The sequence below is a fragment of the Perognathus longimembris genome, chromosome 3 (genome assembly GCF_023159225.1).
Source record: "Perognathus longimembris pacificus isolate PPM17 chromosome 3, ASM2315922v1, whole genome shotgun sequence".
NCBI classification, from domain to species: Eukaryota; Metazoa; Chordata; class Mammalia; order Rodentia; family Heteromyidae; genus Perognathus; species Perognathus longimembris.
The window spans coordinates 39,219,446-39,244,140 of NC_063163.1; the positions used below are offsets into that span (position 1 = coordinate 39,219,446).

At 38.1% G+C, this 24,695-nt stretch overlaps 1 protein-coding gene across 2 annotated transcripts in view; it reads right to left on the bottom strand.

The window, feature by feature from the left end:
* The window catches only part of Enox1 (ecto-NOX disulfide-thiol exchanger 1), a 520,874-nt gene that overhangs the window by 421,594 nt on the left and 74,585 nt on the right, over nucleotides 1–24,695 (bottom strand). The window contains exon 2 of one of the 2 annotated variants that reach the window (XM_048341315.1): nucleotides 5,755–5,868. The exons of the other annotated variant lie outside the window; for it this stretch is intronic. The gene's annotated coding sequence lies outside the window, so the exon portion shown is untranslated. The remainder of the gene's footprint in view (nucleotides 1–5,754; nucleotides 5,869–24,695) is intronic. 2 annotated transcript variants of the gene reach the window in all.

The window sequence follows — 24,695 nt, forward strand, 5'->3', positions numbered from 1 at the left end:
CTACGTATGACGACTGTATCTCTGACTTACAATGTTTTGATTTATGACTTTATGGTGTCATAAAAGTGATACATATCATAGAAGCCATGCTTCAAGTTTTGGACTTCCCTCTTTCTTTGTGCTAGTGATATGCGGTACAGTGATCCCTTGCAACTTCAGCAGCAAGAAGTAAGGCTCTTCTGCCAGTCACATGATGACCAGAGTTGAATAACCCACTCTCCGCAGTGCACCATGTGGCTAAGCTATGTATGACTCATGTACAGTGAGTTAAATGTATCAAATTCATTCTCAATTTATTATAAATATTATAGGATATCCCCATCATAGGTTGAGGATGTACTACAAGTTTCACTAAGGTATACATAATTAATTCAGAACTGATGAGGTAACAAAACATTGTCTATCATTGTCTCCATTTAACTTGGAAATCTGACTAGTAGTAATCTAGTCATTGCACATTCAACACATCCAGGAGGCTTGCTTTGGGAAGTTACTACTTTAAAAACATAGACAAACATTTAGAAACAATATTCAGTTTTAGAGCTGGGAATGCTGGTGTGTTCTTGTCATTCAAGCACTTAGTGGTAGGTACAAGTGTAATAAATTCGAAGCCTGCTTGGGCTACGTGGTAAGATGTTGTCTTCAAAACAAAAACCCAAGAAGAAAACAGAATGTACAAGTAATTTAGTATGTATAAATAATTTAATTTTGTTCTCATGAATAATGTATGTTTCTAAAAATCATATATAAAAAGTATGATCTTAATGTGTAGTAGTAGTAAGTCTGTAGTCTCAAACTCAAAAAAAAAAACCATATGGTTTTGCCAAGTACCTTATTGTGTCTCATATTATCTTATTATTCACATTTTCTATTAATTCAGATCTTTCTTGTTGTATGCTAGATTACATCATAAAATAAAGTTGATTTGCAAATATATGTTGAATGCATAAATAAATGAATATCCGTGTTCAAAAACTTAAACACTGAGTCAACTAGAGAATAAAATGCTACTCTGTCACAATCACAGTGGAACAATTATGGCTTAAGATTCTCAGAGACACACATTCACTGTGTCTAGTTGTTTGCTAGATGAATGGGCACAGAGAAATCATACCATCTCTTCATCCCAAATTTCCATTATGAGCAAAAAAATCCTACCAACTTAGGATCAAATGCAGTCAAAGACTTGGTACAACATCTAGGTTACACAATTAATGTAGGTTATTCATTTCCCCTACCTCTCTATCCTATTTTTACCTTGACTCCCTTATAAAACAATCACATTAGTAATATTATCTCAATATACAAAAGTCTGTTGGAAAATCTAATGGCTAGACAAGTTCCAGTGGCTCACACCTATAATCCTAGCTACTCAGGAGGCTGAGATCTAAGGATCGCAGTTTGAAATCTGGACAGAAAGGAAATTCCATTAGACTCTTATGTCCAATTAACCACCAGAACACCAGAAGTTGTGCTGTGGCTCAAAGTGATAAAGTATTAGCCTTGAGCTAAAGAGCTCAGACCTCTGGGACAGTGCTCAGGCCCAGAGTTCAAGACCCACAACAAACAAAAAAAATATATAAAAATCTAAAGGCTAAACAATAATGATTTACGTTGACATTACATTTTACATTGACATTTTAGTTCCCCTCTACCAACATCAAACTTCATGGTCTATAGATAAGTTGTTATGTACAATAGTTGTTCAATAGATTGTAATGACATTAAAGTAAATATCCCAGAGAAATGAAGACCATTATTTAGGAACCCAAAACTTTGTATTTGAAAGCTTGCAAAAATGTGTTACACATTGAACCATTATCCTAAAACAGAAAGTAGAAAGAACTTTAACCTCCTGTTGATTTGTGATTAACAAATGAATTTAGACTTGACTCTGATATAAAATAATTCCTTGAAACATTGGTTTTCATTCTTTTCAAACCACTAGATTTGCCAGTTTTCTACACTGTGGTCTTTCTTCTTCTTCCTGTGGTCAGGAGCTTTCACCAGAAAAGCAAGAGACAGCAGAAATAATCCATGGCAAATGACTGTTCTTTCATTTATGTTGGTAACCATCCTCAGGTATTTCTCATTTGTGCCCCCCTGACATATTTCGTAAAGAATTTTAAGGATTAATACAGATTACTAGACTAATAAAGACTACTCTCTTTCTAAATTCTCACATATATTGGCTTCTCAAAAATATGAGCATGGGGTGGCAGCTTATTTGTAGAGTGCTTCCTTAGTGTGCCTGAGGCCTTGGATTCAATCTCCAGTAACAGAGAAGAAAGTACATATATACATATATACATGTGTGTATGCATGCATACATATATACATGTGAGTATGTGTATGTATATACCAAATGAAGAAATAGTAAATAATCTGCAATTTGTTTCTTGCTGTATTTCTCAATCTCCAAAGTAAACAACTGGGTTAAATTTTCTCTAAGCACCTTTTTAACAGGAACTTTCTACAATTTGATATTTGTATGTTCTAGAGCAGAGGAGAGTTGCTGGAAATATAACCCCAGATAAGCGAGGATATGATGAGCAACATGCCCTATGCCCTCTGATACAAACCTCCCATCAAGAAGCCATTAACATTGTGTCATGACAACAAACATCTTTTACCACAAATATTGTAGGTAAGGTAAAAATACTGAATTTGAGATTCTAAAGCTATTGAGAATTTTTTTTGTCTGTATCAAATTTACTTACTAATAAACTCAAAACCTAGCATATCTCAAAAGAAGTCAACTGCATTCGGGTAGGAAACCTTAAAGACACTTTTGTCCTAACAACTAAATAAAGTGGATCATTGACCCTTTGTTGCTACCTACTTTATCAACTACTAATTAGTTCATGCATCTGTTTGTTTGTTTAAATAATACTATAATTTTAGTGTTTGTACAAATTCAATTTGACAGGCAACTTGACTTTATTAAAAACTGAAATATCTAAGCAAAAATAGTTAAGTAATAAGTTTCACACAGGAAGACTATAAATACTTGCAACACCAAGGTCTTTTATTTGCCAACAAGTACACTGAGAGTACATTATGAACCCAGGCAAGTCACAGATAACTATCTTGTCCATGCAGAATAGAGGGTCTTTACTTCACTTTCATACAAATTCATAATCTATTTCCCTCAGACAATAAACTACTTGAAAATGATATTAAATAAACCAAACATATCATCCCTGCCTTAGAGGGAATGCAGCAAGCCCATGTCCTAAGAACAATGACATTAGAAAACAACCATCCAGGACTGACTCCCAAACTTGCCACAATTAGCTATAAAACTTGGGCAAGTTACTAAAATAAAGCATCCTGATTCCATGACCTGATATGAATAACAGTAATGATTATATTGTTTTTACTCCATGCAGTACTGTCATAAGAATTGACTAAGTTATTGTCCTGAGACATTAAAAATCATTCATAGGGCATGAGGGACAAGGTAACAAACAGTACAAGAAATGTATCCAATGCCCAACGTATGAAACTGTAACCTCTCTGTACATCAGTTTGATAATAAAAATTTGAGAAAAAAATCATTCATAGTACACAAGAAGTATTCAAGGTTAGCATCACGATTATCAACATTTTGAATAGACAATTCACAAACTAAGAAAATTTGTATCATTTTTAGTTTGTAAAATTAAAGCTGTAGCAGATCCTGGGATATTAAAGAATAAAAATCTAACAAGTACACATTTTTTTCCAATGTTCATCAGTACTCCTGCATGTACCTCACAAATGCTAACTACATCAATTCTTGAGAGAGAGAGGTAAGGATGGTGGTGAGTAGAGGTGGGAGCAAGACATTGAGAAAGCCATGAAGAGGAGAGAGAGAAGAGACATAAAGCAGAAGCAATGAAGAGGATCATTGCTTCCTTGTACTAGATGTTCTCTAGTAATGACTTCCAAATGGCACAGAAAGAGCTAGAAGGAAAGAAGGACAAACAACCTACCCTGCCTCTCCTCTCTCCATAATGCTCTTTCTCAAAAATTGGACTTCATGTTTATCTTTCTCTTTTTCTGTGATCTTTTTCCCACCATTCACACATGGATTTTAGTTAGAATGTTAGTTACAGAAAGGGCCTCAGATGTCACCTCGCCCCATCATCTTATTTTATACGTGACAGAACTAAGCGACAGTGAGAGAAAGGCTTGCCTCAGGCTGCACAGGTCTATATTGGCACAAACAAAATTAAAACTGGACTTGCAGAGGCTGTGCTGTCTCCCTTAGGACCACAAAATGAGTACATTTACCCAGATGCAGTCTGGCTGGTCTTTATTTCACTTGGCAGATACATAAATTTTTCTCCTGGGAAGAAAATCTTGAGAAATATTTTTAAATGAATTACCAAGAATCTTACTGTTTTTAATTCAATAAAACATGTTTGATTATTAACTTCATTGCCTGCTAAGCCTGAAATTAGGTTTTTCTATGCTTGGGCAGGTCCTGGCCAACCAATAACTGGACAACCAGATTGCAATTAAATAGATATTCTCACTTGGGGGCTCTCTCTCTCTCTCTCTCTCTCTCTCTCTCTCTCTCTCTCTCTCTCTCTCTGTCTCTCTCTCTCTTCACACACACACACACACACACACACACACACACAATATCAGAGGCATTTACTGAAAACAAAATTTGAGCCTATTGTCACTTTTCCAGTCCGTGTTAGAAGGAGATATTAGGTATTTAAGAGGCAGCTCTCCTAATAGAGATTGTAGCCCACTGATTTTCTAGAGTAAGAAGTTTCTTATCATTGCTCTCTATGCTAGGACTGTCTCCACAGCAAAAGGACATCTATCAAGCGCATTCAATGAGTCTTCAGAACCAGCCTCTAACACATCTGACGCTTCACCTAAAGAGGCATGGACTCTTTCATTGTTCCTTCTCTTAGCCTTCAACTCTACCATACAAGACTGTGGTTTTGAATCTAGAACTTTTAAATCATGTATTTATAAAATAGACCATTAAGTCCACTTTTTTTTTGGAAAGAAAGGGGGAGGGGAGGAAAGGAGGGAGGGAAAGAGGGAAGGAAGGAAAGGGAGAAGGAGGGAGGGAGGGGGAAGGAAGGAAGGAAGGAAGGAAGGAAGGAAGGAAGGAAGGAAGGAAGGAAGGAAGGAAGGAAGGAAGGAAGGAAGGAAGGAAGAAAGAAAGGAAGGAAGGAAGGAAAAAAGAAAAAGGAAACAAATATTCAGCTGTGCTTGCTTTCAAAACTCTTCCTGTCTCTTTCCCTGGTTTGGGAATAGCTTCTTCTCTCTCATTTGCTTTACCCTTGTTTATACCTCGCAAAGGTATAAACAAGCTGTGACTAAGGGAGAGGTCTTGGCATTCTTCTTGTGGTTGTTTAGACTATAGGAATATCTGAATCTAGGCCACTAAAAATAACTCCATCCCACTGTCAAAATAGGTGTTTACTTTTCACGAGCATAAATCTGGTGTGTTGGTAAGTATTATTTACACAGATCTGTCCTTGACTACAAATGACGTGTTTTCCTTTTTTTTCTTTCACAGTAGCTACAGGCTGGCTGTCCAGCTTCATGGAGCACGTATGGGTACCACTCTTACTCAGATGAAAGTCAACAATATCACAAGGCAAAATCCAGCATTACAAAATTTTTTAAATACAGAATGACAAAAATTAAACATTTAAAGCTTAGGAATAGTTGAAGCAAGATTTGAAAGTTTCTAAGGAAGAAGTCAACAGCAACAACAATAAATTACTGCATCCTTACCTTGCATGCCAGTCAGGAGTAGCCGCTGCCTCTTGATAAAAAAGAAGCGCCACAAATATAACAGAAGTTTGAGATCCTGGGGGAGCCAATTAGGCTTAAATCACTTTCAAAATTCTGTAAAAGAAGAAAAAAGAAGCATTAGCAAAAATAGCAATTGAAATGGTATTTTACATGTTCTGCTTTGGGCCTGTGTGTGGCATACTCCTCATATAATGGTTATAGTTGTTACACTAATAAAATAAACCTTGGGGGTTTAATAGAATTATTACATAGTAACAAACAGTTTCAAAGGCAGGAAGGGTGGAGGGGAGAATGCATCCCATCAAATTTTATAGGTACCTCAGCCTTTATCTTTGGAATCATCAGCCAAAACATGGGAAATTAGGCCAGGGACAAGGGCAGACACTTATTGAGAGGCCTGCCTCTGATGGCTAGCAGCTGTGTATACTTTGAGGTTCCTGTAATTGTCTAGCACATCCTTAGGGAAGAAAGTGCTGCAAGGCTGGAGGAATTTTGAGGGGTCATTCAAGCTCCTCAAAGGCCTGTGATAAACCTGGGCAGATGCTGGGGGTTGGGCAACCAAGGGGACAGCCAGAAAGGGTTCCAGTGTCTCCACACTCCAGGCAGAAGCAGCTGTTGGTAGAAAGAGCGGCCCTCATGTCCCCTGACTCCCTGGTCTCTCCAGAGCTCGCAACACTAAGGCGATGGCTATTTCTGAGTTCAGTGTAACCTTTTGTAATTAGATGCAAAGCAGATGTGTCCAAGACAACAGAACCAGGCAAAAGGCAGTGAGTTTAAAAATAGGCCAACTTCAGCTGGATTTATGGGATGATTTCTCTTTTTCTCAGGGTGAACCAGATAGACTATCACTTCCAGAACTGATTGGAGGCCCAATATGAAGTAAAGGAAACATGCATCTTAAAAAAAAATGCCAGTACTGGCGATTGAACTCAGGGCCTTGCTCTCACTTGGCTTTTTCACTCAGGGCTAGCACTCTCCCACTTGAGCCACACCTCTACTTCTAGCTTTTTGGTGGTTCATTGGAGATATGAGTTTCAGGGATTTGTCTTCCTAGGCTGGCTTTGAACTGGGATCCTCAGATCGAAGCCTCATAAACAGCTAAGATCACAGGCATGAACCACTGGTACGTGTACTTCTCTAAAATACCTTTCCAGACCTACTAGGTTCTACCATGCATTGAATATTTTACTCATAGCCTTTCAACTTACACTTCTTGGTAAAAATTTAAAAAAAAAAAAGGAGGGGCGTGTTTTGTCTTGATAGCAAGTCACCAACTCATGATAGATACCGGCTCTATGTCAACCACTGAATTACATGTTACAAAGAACATTTAGGGTAGGGAACTCCTTTATTCTGACTCCCCAGATATCAAACTCCAAACTACTGAAGCCATCCCTGTCTGTGCAGGACACAACTTCACCTGCCGAAACCAGACTATTTTTGAGGCCCACCTTAAATGTCACCTACTCCTGGAGTTGTGCTGCCCAGAAATAATATCTTCAATTATAGTCATTGGCATAAAATGACTCCTTTAAATTACTTGAGCAACAATTTTTTCTTTATTGTCAAAGTGAAGCAACAACAATATTTTAATGACTTTTAAAGAGCAATACATGTCAGAAAATGTCCATTTCTCTGCTGTAGAGTAAAAGCCCTCCATTATATAGAAAGCAGAAGGATGAGGACTTCACTCAGCTCTACTTGATGGGACGCTAAAACTAAATTATCAAGAGGAAAGAAGAGCATGTTCAAACCAAAGCTGATGACCAACAGAAAAAAAAGGATATTGAAATCAAGAAGATGAGCAAAAATGTCCTATTTTACCAAGATTTTTTCTAATATAGAATTTTAAAATGTGGTACATGCTGATGACCTTCTGCATGATCATAAAGGGCAACCAAAAGTCCTTTAAAAATAGCATTCTCAGCCCTCCCATAGCACCTCTAATCCACACAAGTAATAGAAATCACTGAAAATATTCGTATCATTGTTTTGGAAGCTCTGGAACTCCTCTGAGGACCATCGTTGTGCAGAGAACAGATAATCTTCTGAAGGGATGAATTCCCACATCTGCATTTATCACACTGAATGATATGCCCTCATAGGAGGGAAGGAAGGATTAAGAGCTAAATTAAGCTAATGTTCCTTCATGCATAGTAACTATAGTCCATCACACAAACTGACAAGCTATGTCTTTTTACGGATGTGGGGGAATAATATTTTTCCCTGGATAATTAAATGGGAACACATACATTGTACTTAGCTGAAACAAAAAATATTCATGAGCATAGTTAAATACTACACATATTGGAGCTTTGAAATCGTTTTCAAAGAAGTTGTATTTAGAATGACTCTATAAAGCAGACCGTTTTTAGAAATTACTATTCCTTAAGCATTTGCTTTTCTTTTCAGGCTCACTGTGCAAATCATGTTGTTCTACCTCAATTTCCCAGGATCCCCAAGGTCATTTTCCTCAGTGTTTGCTTTAAACACAACTTGGTGCCAGAGATTCTGCCTCAGCTTTCAAGTTCACCCAGGTGACACTTTCCCACAGTGTCTCTTCAGAGTCTCTACATCCAGTCTGGGGATCTGCATTTTCTGCAAGAAGTTTCTCTTCTCACTAATGGCAAACTGACTCTTACGTAGTTTCGTTCGACTTCCCTCTGGGTAGAGGGCTGCCAGGAAGGCACAAAAGAGGAGGAGCTTTTTGATGCTAATGAATCTTCTATGCTGGACTCTGAGCTAAGGTGGGGAAGCTGAGCAGGGCTTCTCTGGGGAGCTCAGATGAGGGAAAGTGTAAGGGCAGCACGGTGAATCATTCAGGCACTTTGCTAATAGCCTAGAGCAGGTATTCCAGAGCTAGGCAGTCACTTGTTATTGGCTTACATAATGAAAAAATGAGTCCATGTGCTAGCCCAGTCAGACTCTGGACTATAGAAGACCTTATTTCAAAAGGAAATTCTAGAAGAAAAGCATAAAATGGTGTAGTGACAAATTTATCTCCATTAAGTTGCTAGTGGGTAGAATAAAGGCTAGTGAAATATGGAGATCTGTAGTGCACTGCTATTTTCATTTTTCTAGACTGTGAGAGGACTGTAAGCTCCACTGGGAACAGTCAATGCTGCCTCCCAGGCATTGTGAGGAAAGAGAGGCACTATGCCTCACTGTGGCCTCTGCTGGGAGACAAGCCCATTACTTCTCACAAAAGTCCTGCTCAGGAGTCCTGAAATTTGCCCCAGGCTTTTAGACAACCCAGAAAGAAAACACACACACATTTAAAAACTCAGAAATCTAAGATTATGGGGCTGGAAATGTGGCTCAGTGGTAGAGTGCTTGCTTGGTATACATGAGGCCCTGGGTTCAATTCCTCAATAGCACATTAAAAGAAAGAAAAAGTAAATAATAGCCAGGTTCTGATGGTTCATACCTGTAATCCTAGCTACTCAGGACACTGAGATCTGGGAATCAGATCAGCCAGCCTGGGCTAGAAAGTCCATGAGACTCATCTCCAATAAACTACTCAGAAAAAGCTAGAAGGCTCAAGTGGTAGAAAGCATTTGCCTTGAATAAAAGAAGCCTGGGGGCAGTGCCCAGGCCTCAGTTCAAGTCCCAGGACCAGCAAAAAAAAAAAAAAAAAAAAAAGAGAGAGACCCAAAAACCAAAAACTCAAATTATAAGAGAAATCCCAGCCAACATATATATCTTATATATCAACCAAGAAAGTTAAAACCCTGTGTGGCCAGGCACTGCTAACTAGGGCTTAAATCCTAGCTACTCAAGAGACTGAGATTTGAGGATGCCTGGGCCAGAAATTCCATCCCTTAATATTCCAGATAATAAGCAAAAAGCAGAAGTGCAGCTCAACTGGCAGTGTACCAGCCTTGAGTGAAAAAGCTAAAGGAGAGTGCCCAGATCTTGGGTTTAAGCTATAGTGCATACACTTACACAGAGAGAGAGAGAGAGAGAGAGAGAGAGAGAGAGAGAGAGAGGAGGGAAGGAGAGATACGAACTTTCAGCAGTAAGATAGCTGGGGTATCTAATAGTTGGAGTGGCAAAGGAAATATGTCTAGACTTTTAAACAAAGAAATCATAGCAAGGCTTAGATATTGGAACTTAATAATAAAGGAGCCCTTGGAATATAAAAGGACTTTATCTGTTGTTGGTTTTTTCCCCATCTTCAAAACAGTCTTATGAGATAAAAGGTTGTATTGCTATTCTCATTTTTAATATGAGGAAACTAATGCTTAGTGTGCTTAATTAACTCATTCAATTCTCCCTAAGTATATGGCAGAGACAGTATGATGGAAAAATGAATTAAACTAAAACCTCAGCTTTCCCTGACTATATCTTAGAACTGCCCTTGTTGTAGACCTAGCTGAATCATCTCCCTTCTTTTTCCCCTCTCCAAATATACCCTAGGGCTGTAGAAGAAACAACTTGTGAGTTGAGAACCATACTGTTTGTTCTCCTGTCTGCTAAAAACAAATGCTACTAAGAAAAAAAAAAAAAAAAAACCTTCCCAATAACTCAAGATAACATTCTATCTCTACACAAAGAAAAGCGGGAGTCTCGTGCCTAGAATCCCACCTACTCAGGAAGCTAAGATCTGAGGGTTGCAGTTCTTTGTGGTGCTGTAGCTCAAGTGATAGAGCACTAGACTTGCACAAAAAAAGAAGCTCAAGGGCAATGCCGTAGTCCTGAGTTCAAGTCCAATGACCAGTAAAAACAAAAGCCCTTGTCCATGACAAACTACCCAGACCCTGAACAGACTGACTCCATTCTTTCTGCCTAATAAAAAGAGACCTCAACTGTAAGAAGAGAGCACCATTGTCTCTCCAGCCTGCCTGGAAAACTCTGGCATCCCTGTCTTTTTACCCCAAAATAGAAGTTTGTTGGTCTGTTGAGTTTGCCTTCTGCCCTTTCTTTATTCTGATACTCTTAAGACTCCGTTTACTTACACCATAAACAAATATACAATCAATTGCTTATGTTTGTCAGTGATCAATGAAGTTTTACGAGTGACAGTGAAGTTTTATCAGTGATCAATGAAGTTTTTAATCAGGATTAGCCTAGTTCCAAGAAATTTTTGAAGGATTATAGAAAAGGTGAGCAAAGAGTAAAAGGAATAAGAGAACAAAGAAAAAGAAAAGTGGAGAAAGTTCTGAAATGTACCATCTGAATGTCTTCCCCCTAAGACTGGGTTTGTTCTTAGCCAAATAACTTCTGTTGAACAATTTCTCTACAGCCTTGGTCCTCACTCATGGTAGAAAGCTTCTTCAAGTGTGAATGTTTCAACTGAGTTTCCCTGCCCAACCTCCTGGGGAGTCTGCGGAAGAGTGGTGACTTCTTGGGAACAGCTTCTGTCTTCTCCCCTATGACTCAACTAAAAATGTCAAAGAACAGCTACTACTAGTCCGGCAGCAATGAATTATTCCATCTGCCAAGCAAATTCATGTGGAAAACAGCACCCATCTCCGACTCAGCCCCACAGGAAAGTGGGAAAGGCAGCACCGAGAAATTAGTCACACAAAACTGAAGCAAAAGAGAGGTGAGCTTCATGCAGGTCCTCTTCTCACAAAATACATAGACACATTTACATTTTCACACTGCCAGGAGCAGGTGAGAACGAAATTTGCCTCCTCCTCTGTGCTCTCACACTACTCTACACAAATTGCTAAATTACAGTGTTTACCATATTGTCCTGAAATTAGATTTTAGGTGTCTGCCTTCCAAATAATGTTAACTACTCCTTTCCTCCATAATATTTGTATTACAGGCCTCTGGGATCACATTTAGCAAATATTTGTTATACAAACAAATGAAGATTGAATGAGACAATGAACAAATGACTATTGGCTTCAGGTATCTAACTAAGGCAAAAGGAAATGTTCTGTTCCCTCTATTCTTATGACTGAAAATAGTAGTCATTGTTACACTGGGGAAAAGATTGTAGCTGTTTGGAAGATTATGCACTTAGACTGTTTTACCATGTAATGAATGAGTGTTGTATGTACATGTACACATTGCTCCAGGTTTCTTATTCTATACATCGCTTCCCCTCTTACACCCACCAATCCACCTTGGTTCATGACTTAATCATCATTGCAAAAGACATTCTTCTACCCTTACCTTAAATTCTTAAAGAGAAAAGAGGTCAGGAAATTTGACTTTGTATGACCTCTACAGTGCTGCCACAAATGATAAATCTTATACTAAATTGTGTTCAGTGAGAAGAGATGTTTTAAGACCAATAAAGTATAGTAACTATACTAACAGGAAGCTCAGTGTGTTATAGGACACATGGAAAAGAGACCAAACCTAATTTGAAGATGAAGAAGGTAACGGAGACTTATCCAGTGAAAAAGCATATAGGAAAAAAGACCCAGAGACAGGAGAAAACACAATATTTTTTTAAAACACACTTTGAAATGCAAGAAGGGTAAGAATTAGTGAAGAGGGAAGCTCAGGCCTGAGCTATGTCATCTAAGGGCAACAGAAAGCTACTCAAGGATTTTAACCAAGGTGGTGACATTTTGATGAGTTTTTTGACAGCCACTTGGGTTGTACACAGAGATGTAAGGACTTAAGAATTTTATCTTTAGGATGGATAGCTTTAGTAACAAACCAGCCTTAACATTTCGCTTTTGGCAAGATTACTTTAGCTGTCATATCAAGAATGGACTATTAGACTGTGAGATCAGATGCATAGAAACTAGGCAAGATGTTATTTCCATGTTCCAAATGAGGATAGCAAGGGTGACATGGCAAACTAGATGAAATAGATAGATTCAACACAGAAGTAACAAGCTCAGCCACTGACTAGATCACAGAGTGGCAAAATTTTTCTGTAATGGACCAGAGAAGAAATGTTTAAGTTTTGGCAGCCACATGACTTTCATCACCACTGTTCTGTTTTAGTGAGAAAATGGGTCTAGAAAATATGTAAAGAAAAATAGACCAAGAGGTTTAATTTGGCTCAAGGAAATCAGAGCAACAAAACATGGTTACATAGTATGTGACCAGGACATCCGGTTGGCCACATTACTACTTCTAAGAAAGAGACACAGGAAATGGAGGAGGGTCAGAAGTAAAGAACTCAGGAGTTGCATCATCCCCACTCCAGTAAGACCAAAAGGAGAAGAACTGAGAGGGGAGTGAAGGAGGTTTAAATGAAAAGCTCTTACACACACCCAGCTGCATGGGAGGCTGAGGAATGCATCACATGTTGTATTCCAAGGATCAGGGAAAATCTGAGTCAATCTGTGTGGACAGCTACAGTATCAACTACTACTAGAGTCAAAACTATACACGAAAATCAGCAAGTCTTGAGGATTAATAAAAATGATTCAGGCACTAGAAAACATGAAACCAAGTTCACAACTCCAAAGAACATTAATGATTAGAGATGTTAAAGATAAGTTAAAAAGTAAATGATTTATGGCTCCAGAAGCATGAAGCACTGAGTTCAACCCTAGCATCACTAAATAAATAAATAAACAGATAAAATGAAAAATAAAAAATAAAACTTGGAACATCAACTGAACAACTCATGGGGGGGGAGGGGGAAGGAAAAGGGGGAGGGGGAGGGGGAGGGGGGAATGAGGGACGAGGTAACAAACAGTACAAGAAATGTATCCAATGCCTAATGTATGAAACTGTAACCGCTCTGTAATTCAGTTTGATAATATATATATATATAAAGAATGAAAAAAAAATCTTGGGACATCACATTGGCTCCTTAGATAGTAGGAATTACTACAAATTTAATCATTAAGCATGTGAGTCCATCACTGACAAGGTCTTACTGACTACATATGACTGATATGCAGGGAAAAAAGAGTCCTATTACATTTAATAGAAAATGGCCAAACTGGCTCCTTAATGTATGTACTTTAATATACGTTTTTCTCCTATACATATACAGACATACTAATATCATGAACAGATACCTGTCTCTAAACACACATACCCAGCATTCACAGAATTCATTACCAAAATGCATTTCCTTTTCTAACTGCCAGTTTCTGCAATCTCTGCGTACTCCCTTCACCTCAAGATTCCCCCTCCCAGTGCTGCTCTTGGCTTGTGGTAAAAAGACCAAAGAAAAGATGCTAGCTTCCCTGACATTTTAAGCCCTGCTGTATTATTACAGAATACAACCCAAGTCAATGACCTAAATAAAACATCCAGGTAGACTGATCCATCCACCCTCCCTTGGCTCCTCCACCCTGAAGGGCTCAGCTGGGAAGAGGACTTGAGATCATGTTGGCACCCTGCCAACTAGCAAAGCTTGTCCATTCGTCTACTCTCTTCTCTAGAATGTGAGGTCTTTGGGGCAATAAGGGGGATTTTGAAGGTTTTGTTTCTGGAAATCTCTTGTGGCAGAATAACTACCTGTCTTGCTTATAACTAAGGTTTAAAAAAAAAAAAAAAAGAAAAACAAACAGATTTTTTAAAAAAATGACCTGCCCAAGAGGTACACGGATAGTACAGGGAACAAAATTAGTGACTTCTTTTACTTGCCCAACATAAATCATTAGTGTACTAAATCTGACCAAGTGACTATTTTAAGCCTGACCTTAGCTCTATGTTATTCAATAAATATAAATTGAAGATAGTAACAAAACTACCCATATTCCTTACTTAATGACACTCAGTTGGCAATTCAGCCATGCAAATTTTATTTTTCTCTTACTCATCTTCAAATAGTAACTCATAGCAAGTGTGAATTAACTACTGGGAATAGGTTTCTAATTAGTTAAATTAATTCTTCCTTTGGTTTGGGAGAGATCAACCATCGTATATAAGCTAAGCAAAGAAAAAAATCTTCAAGCAGCATTTGGTCCTGGATCCTGAATGAGATTTTCTGTCAGCTCCAAGATTTCTTTTTTATGGCTACTCTTATAGGGTCATTATTATTCAAGTCTGCCATCTTCAAATCTCATCTGCAAAGTACATCTAGAAACTTAGTTGCAGATACAGATAATGTATGAAACTAGAAAACCACAACTTGTTTTCCACTGATAAAGTTAAATGTGTACTTTTAAAAACTTTTAGAATTGTTCAGCTAGACTCAGGGAGAGTTGTGAGAAAAGGGCAGAAGGTATACACACACACACACACACACACACACACACACACACACACGATATATACCTAGCCTTTGAAAAGTCACTGAGATGTGTTCTAAAGAAAATCTAAGTGTAATATCAACTATTTGAACACTATATTTAATGCCTTCAGATGGTAACTGGGCTGGAAACCCATCAGTTTTGTTTGGTGAAAGCCTTCTTCATTCACTGTCATTCTCCTAAAGTGCAGAAGACGACCCTGCATCTTTTATTCTTCACAAGACTTTCCTCTCTTCCATGTCTAGAGATTTGAGGTAATTCATCAACTCCACTCTCCATTTACACCACTCATTTTTTTACTATGTAGTTATTATTAACAAAAATTAATGACACAGAAGTATTTCATTGTGATTTTCCATACAAACATAAAATGTACACTGATCAAATTCGCCCCCTATTACTTTTTCTCAACTTCAACACTCTTTTCCTTTTCCTTTGATAAAAGTTTTATTAGGCTATTTTCATATGGTTGAGTCACATTCATTCCTATGACCCCATCTCTTCACTCTCCCCTCTCCCTCTGATCCCTGCTCCTCTGGCAGACCCCTTTTTACAATTATGTATCATCCCACATTCTTCATCAGTAATCACCAACAAATTTCTCCTCTGCCCCTGCTCTCTTCCACTGCTCACCCCATCTCAGTTTAGGTCCTTATCACCCCTTGAATGACTACAGAAACCTCTAGTGGTTTCTTCTGTTTATAGGCTAATTTCTCTAGAATTTATCCTACTCATCTTCCACTAAGAAAGGAAAAAAGGAAGGAAGGAAGGAAGGGAGGGAGGGAGGGAGGGAGGGAGGGAGGGAGGAAGGAAGGAAGGAAGGAAGGAAGGAAGGAAGGAAGGAAGGAAGGAAGGAAGGAAGGAAGGATCAGGTGGCATAATGCCTCTGCTTAGAAAGCTATAGAATATAAGAACAAGAATAGAAAATATTCTTATATTCTTATATATTCTATATTCTTAAGTACATTTTAGAATATAAGAACAAGAAAATAGCATAAGAATACTTTAATAATACACACACTCTAAGACTACCCCTGCTTTTATTACATGGCTGAGGGAACCCTCCCAGCATCAGGCTCCTGACCATGGCTACAACCTCATATTGTGTGTGCCTCATTTGATTTCATGCCATATACACATATTGGCTGGTTCTTAGTTCTAAGACTTTGCTCAGCACTCAAGCCTCTGTGCTTCCTTATCCCTATACTCATGCTTACTACATCTTTTAAGTTTTCTCAGAATTACTAACTGCAATCCTTAAGGCTTACTCTCAACACTTTTCAGAGCCCTCTATGGCTAAATCTGTGGGTGAATAATAATACTTTATACAATGGTCTATTGTATCTCTGAGTTAGCAGATAGTAAATGTGTGGGAAAGAACAGAGGAAAATAAATTTGATCCCAAGACCTATGGAAACTTTGTAACCAAGAAAAGTAGAAAAGATGTAGATTCTGAAATAATACACAGTTGAGATGATTTTAAATATATAAAAATCATGCATGATACTTACCAAAAGTCCTCCCTAAAACGAATTCTAAAATAATTAAATATTCAAGTATTTTTAAAATCACATGAATTAGAAGAATTTGAGGGACAATTTCCATAATCTGGGGGTGGGGGGTCAAAAGCATGATTTTAAAGGCCAGAAGCTACAAAGATTGATACATTTGACTAAATAAGTAGCAACAAAAAATTTAATTTAGGGAAAATATGTTAGTCCAAGAGAAAAGACAATCATCAAATGGGGAAAGATACATATTTAGCACATGGTCCAGCATCTAATTTGGTTTAATTGTTTTACAAGGCAGAGAGCTACTCTTCCTAATATGTAAAGAACTCTTGAAAACCAATATGAAAAGGAAAAGCAAGCAAAACAAAGGACATGAACAAGCACATAAATTGCTTCCGAAATTACATAAAGTTGTCAAGGCTCTAAATCAAAGAAAATCATATTTGAAATATTTTCTATGAGAATAAAAATTTTAAATACTTTGAGTTAGTAAAGATGTAGAAAAATGAACACTCATGAAATACTGCTACAAGACTGAACTTACAAAAAAATTCCAGAGAATAGTTTAACACCGTGTACATATGAAAATTCATGACCCAGAATTTATAATAGGAACCAACCTGAATGCTAACCAAGGAGGAGGTCTTAATTATAGTAGTTCTATGAACTTTGTATCTATCATGTTATCTAAGAGTACTATCCTATAACCCATCAAAATTGATAACAAGTACATTTACCCAGAAAGCTACTCATAGTATAATTTTTCCTTAAGTTTGGGTTAAAAATAATGTATAATGTAGTTCTATTTCAAAAATAGGTATGTTTATACACCTAGAAAAAGACAAATTAAAATGTTTAGTAGAATATTTTCTTAAACGTAATTCATTATCTCTGAGAAGGGAATATGAATTGCTTATTTAGACCTTGCTTCTTTCTTCTTTTTACATTATTTGATTCTTTAACAAAAATATGTCTATATTTAAAATTAAAAGTCATTATCAATACTTTCTGTTGTTTAAAAATAATGCTCTCTCTCTCTCACACACACACACACGTTTATTTTAATTCATTGAGAGAGGAGTCCCATAACTTAAAGAACTGCCATTTTCATTAAATTATACCAACCACAAAGCACTCTCATAGTCCAATCTGAACAAGTTTGTCAAAGACAATTAATATAATACAAGGGACCACCTAAACTGCTGACTCACTTCCCATTATCTTATCTTGTGTCTTATACAACACAATCAACCACCTTTTGTGCGGAGAGGGAGGGGGGTGGCTGGAGGGGGGGAGTGTCAGTCCTGGGGCTTGAACTTCAGGGCCTGGGCACCGTCTCCGAACTCTTTTTTTTTTAATTAATTAAATTTTGTTGAGAAGGTGTTGTACAAAAGGGGTACAGTTACATAATAAGGCAGTGAGTACATTTCTTATGATATCTTACACCCTCGTTTTTCTTTCCCTTTCCTAGATCAGGTAGGCATATATACAATGCACAGTTTACCAAAATCATATACAGTAACCACATAGTGTACGCCAAAGGAAATTCACCTAGAACTTTAAATGTAACGTCAACAATGAACTCTTTTGTTTCAAGTTATCACTTTACAACTTTGAGCTACACTGCCACTTCTAGTTTCCTGGTAGTTAACTGGAGACAAAAGTCCCATGGACTTTCCTGCCAGGGCTGGCTTTTAACCAAGATCCTCAGATCTCAGCCTACTGAGTAGCAGGCATGAGTCACCAGCACCAAGGTTCAACTACTATTCTGATTTCTCCCATTAGCATAAAACAAGAATGACTCTTATTTATCACTTTGATAACAGAAGAGGCAGAGCTAATAGATATTCCACCATTCTTCTATCTAACCTCTCTTCCTACCTTTAAAAATAGAAAAACAAAGAAATAATTGGAAGACCCTTCAGCAGTCAGAATAAATCCCTAATAGGTTACCAGGATATGTTGTAACCCTATACATATGTTCCTTTGTTTTTCTTAATGTCTATCATTAGCTAATAGTTCTTACAAAACCAGATGGGTATCTGAATAGAGATTGAAAAAATGGGCCCAGCAAAGTGTCAACTAATTGAGCTTTAAATTCTACAGATTTTATTACCTAATAGCAACTCAAGCCCATCATTTTAAAAACAGAATTCCATCAACCTCAAGGAGTAGGAGAGAGGCAGGGACCTTGTGCCTGGTCTTTTGGAGAACAATAGAAGTAAAAGTTATTTATAGTGACCTTTTAATGTTTACCTTAGAACTGCTAATCAGATGTAAATTGTCACACCATGGATATGCATAATCAACTTTATTCCCTTTGCTAATTGAGAAATAGAGCTGTTAATGTCAAGAAACATTTGAAAAATGTACCAAGCTTGCCCAATGGAGCAAGTTCTTTTTAAAAGTCAGAGTTTCCATATGGTAAAATCATGGAAATTAGGCTTAGGGGGGGAAAAAAAGACTAATTTGCTATGGGGAAAGTCTCTGCTGGAATAAAATCAGTCTTAACAACCCCAAATCTGGGAAATTTGACCACTTATGTCCAAAAATAACTCCTTGGCGCTTATGAAGTCTCGTTTTATCCCTCCTCCCCAAGTTTCTCCTGAGAGTCCCTGCTTCCCACCTGCAGTGGGTCTGGCTTAGCAGTCACTTTACCAGGACACATTCACTTGGGTTTCTATAAGACTGTCCTGATTTTAAAAAAAAAATTCTTCCTTACTATCTGATGCATTTTATCTTTACCATAGTGCATGTAACTGTAACCCCTCTATACATCACTTTAACAATAAAGAAATGAGAGAAGGGAAGAAAAAAAAAAAAACATTCCTATCTAATCACAAACCCTAAACAATTCTCTCACAGTCCTGGCTAGCCAACACTTTGTAATGAGACTAGAACACATGAACAACAGAATGGAAGAACACTAATAAGTACATTCACCTGCAGTCTTCAAGGCCACAGAAGGCAGACAATGGGTGGAGCTTAATCCTGAGCTCCTCCAGGTTCAGTCTTATATGGGCCTGCAGAATGGTCCCCTCACAAAGATACATCTGATAAGTGTTAACTATGCTCCCAAAAAAGCCACATGATTGGTGGAATAAGCATATGTTCTGAAGAACAATTGTTACTCCAACTCCACCACCCTGGAGGAGCCCGAGCACTATCAGTTAGGCTCTCTGAGTTTTGCTCTCTTCATTTGTACCAATGCCTGAACAGATCTAACTGCAAATAAGAACAAAGAGTTAGAAAAGATATTATCAAAGAAGTAAGGATGAACTGACCTTGTGGAAGTGGCTAAGTATGGAAACTAAGATTGGGGGAATGAAAGATGACTCCAGGTTTTTGACATGGAAGATGGGATAGATGATCCTGCCATCAACGAGCTAAATTTTTTTTTCTCAAATTTTTATTATCAAACTGACGTACAGAGAGGTTACAGTATCATACGTTGGGCATTGGATACATTTCTTGTACTGTTTGTTGCCTTGTCCCTCATGCCCCCCTCCCTTCCCCCCTTTCCCTCCCCCGCCAGGTGTTCAGTTCACTTACACCAAACAGTTTTGCAAGTATTGCTTTTGTAGTTATTTCTCTTTTTTTACCCTGTGTCTCTCGAATTTGGTATTCCCTTTGAATTTCCTACTTCCAATACCAGTAAACACGGTTTCCAATATACTCAGATAAGATTACAGAGATAGTGTAGGTACAAACATAGGAAGGTGATACAAAACATTATCAATAATAGAAACTACACATACACATAGGACGTTGAAAGTAGTTACAACTGTGATATATCACTTGTTTCCATAACATGGAGTTCATTTCAATTAGCATCATCTTATGTGTTTCTAAGGGTATAGCTATTGGGCCTTGTGATGCTCTGCTATGGCTTGCCTAAACCTGTACTAATTATTCCCAATAAGGGAGGCCATAGAGTCCATGTTTCTTTGGGTCTGGCTCACTTCACTTAGTATAACTTTTTCCAAGTCCTTCCATTTCCTTACAAATGGAACAATGTCATTCTTTCTGATAGAGGCATAAAATTCCATTGTGTAAATGTACCACATTTTCCTGATCCATTCATCTATGGAGGGGCATCTGGGTTGGTTCCAGCTTCTCGCTATGACAAATTGTGCTGCGATGAACATTGTTGTGCTGGTGGCATTACTGTGATTTTGTTTGTGGGCTTTTGGATAGATACCCAACAGTGGGGCTGCTGGGTCATAGGGGAGTTCTATATTGAGCTTTCTGAGGAATCTCCATACTGCTTGCCAGAGTGGCTGAACCAGTTTACATTCCCACCAACAATGAAGTAGGGTTCCCTTTTGGCCACATCCCCTCCAACAATTGTTATTATTAGTTTTCTTGATATATGACATTCTTGCTGGGGTGAGATGGAATCTCAATGTTGTTTTGATTTGCATTTCCTTTATGGCCAGTGATGTAGAGCATTTTTTCATATGACTATTGGCCATTCAATGAGTTAAATTTTAAACAAACACCATACTGAATTACAGACACCAAGAAACATATGCAGTTGGAGTTCCTTTAGGCAGAGAAAAATACAGAATGAGAGCCTAAGAAATAAATTTCCTTGGTTGAGACATTCAGAATAGTTACAGAGAAAAGAGTGCTTATAACATCCACCTAAACAGGTCACTTGGGCCACTAAAAAGCAAAGGAAACCACTTGAGGCTGGGCCTCACGTGAGGATTTTGAGAAACTGACCCCCACCCCCACCCCACCAAAAAAGCTGAACCTTGAGAGGAAAGTTGGCCATCCAACTAGAATGTTCAGAGGGTATCACAAACTCAAGATAATCCAATCAGTTTGATGTGTAGAAGATTTAATCTAGGAGGTCAGACAAAACAGCAGGGAATTCCAGTAAGAATGGTGAGCCATCCCAAAGCAAATCTCCTGCCACTGACTTTGGAGCTAGGAGCTGATGGCCAGCTTCCTAAGACTCGCAAGCGCTGATGGAAGCAAAGGGATGTGTTCCAGGAAAGCTGTGGTTCACAGGGATGGGACAGAGCCTACCCTGGTAGGCTCTCAAGCAGGGATCTAGTTGGCTATGGATAGGATTAAGATTCCCTGCCTCTCCCCTCCTTGAACAGGGCCTAGGGGAATAAGACTGGTATGGGCTCCCACATGCTTCTGAGGGAAAGAGTCTGCTACTCTCCTACCCTGGCTCAGCTAAGCCTACTCATGCTGGGTTACTCAGGAAGGAGAGTCCACAGAGGCAAAGTCAGAGCCTTACAACACAGCCACATTATGGTCAGGAGAAGGAAAAGGTAAAAAAGCAATCAGAGCAAAGAAAATATCAAACAGCACTGCATCAGGACAGGCATGAAGCACAATAGCAGTAAATAGGAAAAACTAAAGGAGAAGACAGAAGAAGTAGTCAGTCACCAGGCAGTCTTTAACATCTCACTGGGTTTACCTAGAAGTCCACTTCACTGAATCCAGCAGTTGATACTCTGTCACAAATAGGGGTGCACTTGTCAGCTGACTTTTAAAAGCCCTCATTTAAAAAAATTTGGGGGAAATAGCGCGAATGTCAACTCCTACATAAACTCCTTTTGAAAATTACATTGAACCTAGACCTAGAAGTTTCATTTAAAATAAATAAAACATTAATTATACAAAACTGTAAATGTAAATTTCCAAAGGCTCTAATTCTTAAGGTAAACTATCAGGATACCAAATCACAGCATAAGTAATAAAACGTAAGCACTCTACACATTTATGAAATAGATTGTGACTCAAATTTAAATAATTAGAATTACATTCTAAAAAGAACCTGATGTTGTTGTGAAATGTTGTGATTATAGTTGTTTTTAAGATACAGTTCCCCCTATGTATCATAGAATGGTCCAGAACTTGCTATGTAGCAGAGGTTAACCTTAAACAGGATCCTCTTGCCTCAGCCTCCCCAGTTCTGCAGTTGCAAGTATATATTACTATACCAGGCTCTTAAGGCATGTTCAGAAAATCTAAAATAATAAAATTTTACAACAAAATCTTATTAAAATGGATAGTTGGGGGGACTTGCCCCTCACATTTATTAACGGAAAAGTAAAACAATGCAAAAATCATCTCAACACCATGACCAAAAATAGAACATTTCGATCACCACTATACTTATCACAAAATTTTAACAGATTGCAAACTGCAAGTAGCACATGTCAAGTCTCTGCACACCTTACCAAAGATATATTTATTCAAAACATAATGTCTACCAATGATTCTGCTCTAGAAAGAACATGAGTCATATATGCTGAGAATCTCTCCTTACAGTTTTAACCTTTGGGGGATTAAAAAAAAAAAAAACAAAAAAAACCCCACATCATTCCCAGCCCATACTCTAGCAAAAAGCTTGTCAAAAACAATTTCACAGTTTAAAAAGCAAGAATCATTTTGGCACTTTGAGGCCTGACATCCAGCATTTCAGATAAAGAAGCAAAGAACTCATCCCAAGTGTCAAACAGCTCAGAACTTGGTAAGCAATTTTCTTCCTGAAACTTGTACGGACCCTAGGACAGAGGCCACAAACCCTGTCAGGTTACAGACTCAGAGAGGGCAATCAGTCAGTATGGATGCACAAGCCTTTTATTTGACATCCTAGGGAGAAGCTGGTGGCTCCATCAAGAAAGACACTGGGACATCAGTGCAGAGATGACTGGAGGAAAGGATGCCACCTATGGAACGACCCACAGCCCACTTCCGTCACTCCATGTCACACACAGCAACTTTGGGCTCACAGACCTGTTGGGGGGCTGCACAGACAGAGCTACCCTACAGCCCAACTTTTAAAAAAGGAGAAAAAAAAGCAGAAAAGAGCACTGGCTTTTGCTCACCTGGAGAAAAATACCCTAGTACAACAGCAACTGCCAGAGGACAGATAGGCAACTGCCTGCTTTTAACACCCCTCCTTCTCTGAATGCTAAAGAACTTTTCTCAGGCTTTTTGAATGAGCTGAAAACCAGTTTTGAAAGATAAGATATTAAACCATTTCTATAGGGAATTCGAACACTGGAGATTATTTACTTTGCTGTAATTACTCTGGCACATGGGGAGATTAGCTTTCAAATGCTACTAGGTCTGCATATAGAGATTTCAATAATGGAGAAAAATTAGTTCATGTTTTGAATATTTAGGGGTTTGAAGTAGATATTGCTGCTAAAGAGTGAACACTGGTTCTTTCCTATACAGAGAACAATAATTACAAAAACATTAATTGTTCCTAAAGTCCTTACTTCTTCCCCAACAATCATGTTTTTTGTTGTTGCTGTTGTTGTTATTTTTTAAAGCATCTTAAGCTGGCCCAGTAGTGCTTGCCTGCAATCCTAATGCTTTGGGGGAAGAAGCAATAGGAAGATCATGCATATAGCAAGTCCAATGTTAGCCTGAGCTGCCCAGCCTAGTAAATAAATAGTAGATTGGTTTTATTGGGATTGTTAGTAAATGAAAATACAATTACACATTCACAGATAAATTTGGGTTTCACATCTTAGATTTTAAACAAGATAGCAAGGCAATCAACAGACCCATCTACTAAGTGAAGAAAGAGACATTTTTCTTTTGAATCATGGAATCTTCCAGAAGCTGGGTGCACTGGCTCAAGCCTGTAATCCTAGCTACATGGGAGAAATAGAGGACAGACTAGGTAAAAAAAAAAAAAAAAAGTTTTCAAGACACTATCTCAACTTTTGTCTGAGTACAGTGATGCAGGTTTGTCATTACTAGTAATACTGGGGAGCATTAGTAGAAAGAAATAAACAGAAATCCTACCTTGCACATAAACAATGAAAAAAGGGATGGAAGCATGGCTTAAATGGCAGAGCTCTTGCTAGCACAAAGCCCTGAGTTTAACACACAGTACCATCAAAACAAACAACTAAACAAAAATCTTCAAGAAGAGAGAATTGGAATTTTAGATTATTCATGATTGGCTATTTTCTTGTACTTCTAAGATTATTTGCATATTTGTTCATTATTTTTATGATTTGTATATGATTTTGTCTTAGCTTAAGTTAAAAAAAAAAAACTGACACAAAATTTATTACCGAAAAGGCTCTTTGTTTTTTTTTTTCTTTTTTTCGCCAGTTCTGGGCCTTGGACTCAGGGCCTGAGCACTGTCCCTGGCTTCTCTTTTGCTCAAGGCTAGCACTCTGCCACTTGAGCCACAGCACCACTTCTGGCCGTTTTCTATATACATGGTGCTGGGGAATCAAACCCAGGGCTTCATGTATACGAGGCAAGCACTGGTGGCTGATGT